The sequence below is a fragment of the Chinchilla lanigera genome, unplaced genomic scaffold, assembly GCF_000276665.1.
Source record: "Chinchilla lanigera isolate Chin_1 unplaced genomic scaffold, ChiLan1.0 scaffold00006, whole genome shotgun sequence".
NCBI lineage: Eukaryota > Metazoa > Chordata > Mammalia > Rodentia > Chinchillidae > Chinchilla > Chinchilla lanigera.
This window is the reverse complement of record NW_004955407.1, coordinates 40,737,821-40,741,275: the sequence shown is the minus strand read 5'-3', so window position 1 is coordinate 40,741,275 and position 3,455 is coordinate 40,737,821.

Below are 3,455 nucleotides of genomic sequence, written 5' to 3'. Positions count from 1 at the left end.
CTCCTCTTCCACAGGCTCAGGATGTATACAAAGTAAGCACCCTGGCTTCCTGCTGAGTCACTTAGCCAAACCTCTAGACTCCCCAAGTTGACACAATGTTTCAACCATAACAATTATCTAGCAGGTTTTCTTCCACTTCACCGAGTACACATTCACTTTAGTCTTTTTAAACATCTTCTTTAAGTTCTATTTTATCCCATTTTCTGCTGCCATAATTGAGTGCCACAGACTGGGTGATTGATACTGAACAGGAATGTGTTTGGTTCTGGAAGCTGGGAAGTCCAGGAGCAAACAACCAAGGGCAGATGGCTCGGGGCGCTGGGTAGCGCCCTCACCTGGTGGACGGCGGAAGGGCAGGAAAGGGTGAGACCAAGAGGACAAGGAGGGGCTGAGATCATTTAGGCCACGCCCATTGCTGGGATAAGAAACCCACTCCCGGGACAAGGACATTACACCCGTCCTGGCGGGAGACCCCTGGTCAGCCCCCATCTTCCTCTCTGGACACCGGAGGTGAAGTTTCCAATGCCTGCCATTTGGGGACACAATCAAGCCACTGCACATTTCATTCTGTGGAGGGAAAAGAATTTATTTAACCAGTTTCTCAGTGAAGAGCGTGTTTGTTTACAGTTTTTTTTTTTTTTTTTTTTTTTTTTTTTACAGAGAAAAAATAAAAATAAAACAGACTTTCAAAACAGGCTAACAGGAGAGTAACAATAATGCATTGTGTATTGTTATCTTCATAGTACTTAGAGTACAAGATATAGGCATGACATGTTGTCCAAAATATTAGCACAAACTTTTCTTTTCAATGAACTATGAGAAACTCATCTTAACTATCTTGTGTGTGTGTGTGTATTCTTTTGTTTTTATTTTTCTCCTTCCTTCGTTTCCCCTTTCCTCAGTACAGTTCCTCTTTTCTTTTGAGTAGTTTCTTTGCAGTTCACAATATCTATTTTACATTTTGGATCTCATTTACTTGTTCAGCTTCTCACACTAGTGAGACAATATGATGTTTACACATGTTCACTGGAAGAAAGATAGTCTTTTTAATAAATGGTGCTAGAAAAACTGGCTCTCCACATACTGAGGACTAAAACTAGACCTATGTCTATCACCATGCCCTAACTAAAGTCAAAATGGATCAAAAATCTAAATATTAAAACAGCAACACTAAACCTACTGGAACAGAAAATAGGTAGAAATTCTGAAGACCTAGGTATAGGCAGAGACTTCATGAACAAAACCCAGACCGCACAGGAAATACTACAAAGAATCAACAAATGGGATCTCACCTTATTAAAAAGCTTTGCACAACGAAAGAAATCACCAATATTGTGAAAAGACAACCCACAGAGTGGGAAAAAATTATAGCCAGTTGTCCCTCAGACAAAGGACTTACATCTAGAACATATAAAGAACTAAAAAAATCAGACCCCCCCCAAATTCAAAGACCCAATCCAAAAATGGGCATCTGAGATGAATACACACTTCTCAGATGGAGAAATACAAACAGCAAATAAATATATGAAAAACTGGCACCCAAGAGATGCAAATTAAAACACGAAGACTCCATCTCACCCCAGAAAACATGGCTATCATCAAGAAATGAACCAATAACAAATGCTGGAGGGGCTGTGGGGAAAAAGAGACCCTTCTCCACTGTTGGTGGGAGTGTAGACTGGTGCAACCACTGTGGAAATCAGTATGGAGATTCCTCAAAAAACTAAGATTAGAGGTCCCATTTGACTCTTTTCTGGCTATCTTCCCAGAAGAATTAAAAACATACCACAGTGATACATTTGCACCCATGTTTATAGCAGCACAATTTGTCATAGCTAAATCTTGGAAACAACCCAAATGCCCATTAGCTGAGGAATGGATAAAAAAAGATGCAGTTTTTAAATATAATCAGGTACTACTCAGTCACAAAGAAGGGTAAACTGGAGCCTTTTATGGGTAAATAGACGCAACTCGAGACCATACTCACAAGTGAAATACAGTTTTTCTTTCTATAAGCTATTTTGTAATGAATAATCTTATAAATAGAGTTTGATCAAGTTTTAGGACAATATTACCAGATAAATTTTGAGTTTGTGGATTTTGAAATGAATTTGAAGGTCCTATAAAATTTCCTTCCTGAAAGTTTGTACCCAGTTCTCATTCCTGCCAGAACTGGGCATCACTTATTTTCCTTTCCTTGTGCGAGGGTGATGAACGATGCTTCCTTATTTCATTTCCTTACTTATGTGTATCTTGGCCATTTGTACTTATGTCTTTTTGTAAATGCTTCTTCATATCACTTGATCATTTTAAAATTGGGCCATTAGGCTTTGCTTACTCTTTATACAAATTCTGTAGACAAAGAAAATTGGCCTCCTTCACCGTCGTGCACCTTTCTCCAGTTTTGTGACATTTTCTATGGCAGAATTGTGCGTCTAGCTTCACTCTATGACGTCAGGTCTCTGGATTCTGCCTACATTACCACTTCCGTTGCCTCCCCTTTCTTGTGCAACTTTTATGGCTTATTATTTGCCTTTGAAATCTTTGATCCATCTGCTATTCTGTTTAGAGATAACAGATGAGATCTGAAGCAAGTTTTATTTTTTTCACATGACCAAATTTTATGTTACTGTTTATTAGTAATTTCTCTCTTCCCCGTAGGTTTGAAATGCAACCGTAATTGCAACTGCGACCTAAGTTTCAATGGATGGCTGTTCTCCCTTGTAGATTCTTTCTCTCATCTCATTTCCATCCTTCTTCTGCAGTGTAGTGGGGTAGACTGTGTCTCCCAAAAGTTATATCCTTTCAGAACCCCAGAGCATGGCTTTATTTGGAACAAAAGCCTTTGCAGATGCAACTGCAGATGGGATCCTTTTTAACTAGGATGGGCCCTACGTCTAGTGTAGGAAACGGAAGAGACAGGAAGCCAGGTGCAGATGCAGGTGGAGACTGCAGAGATGTCACCATAAGCAAGGGTGGCGATGGCACTGGGGGCTGGACAGAGGTGGCCAGACCTGCCGCTGCTTTCAGAGAGAGCAGGGCCTTGCTTGCACTTCTATCTCACCCTCCTGCCCTCTAGAGTTGGCGGAAGGAGGTAACGCTTTTTCTTTTAAGCCGCCAAGTTTGTGATTATTTGCTACCGTGCATTAAGAAGCAAAGAGATCCAGTGCTGACTGTTCCACTTGTCTTCACATCACAGGTTTCTGTACCTCATAGTCCCCACCGTCTCTGGCCACTCTCTTATTTCGATTATTTTGGGGTTTTCAGACGTAGAAGGAGGAAGAGCCTAAGTCCTACGTGAAGGGAAGAGGCCGTGCCTGCTGAAACGGCCACTTAGACAATGGGGTTCACAAAGCAGTCAGAATCAGACCTTTAATAATGTGCACATGACTTAGGGTCATGGCTACATGAAACTTCAAAACAGGAGGAACACAACTGGAGCGGCTCAGGGGCTC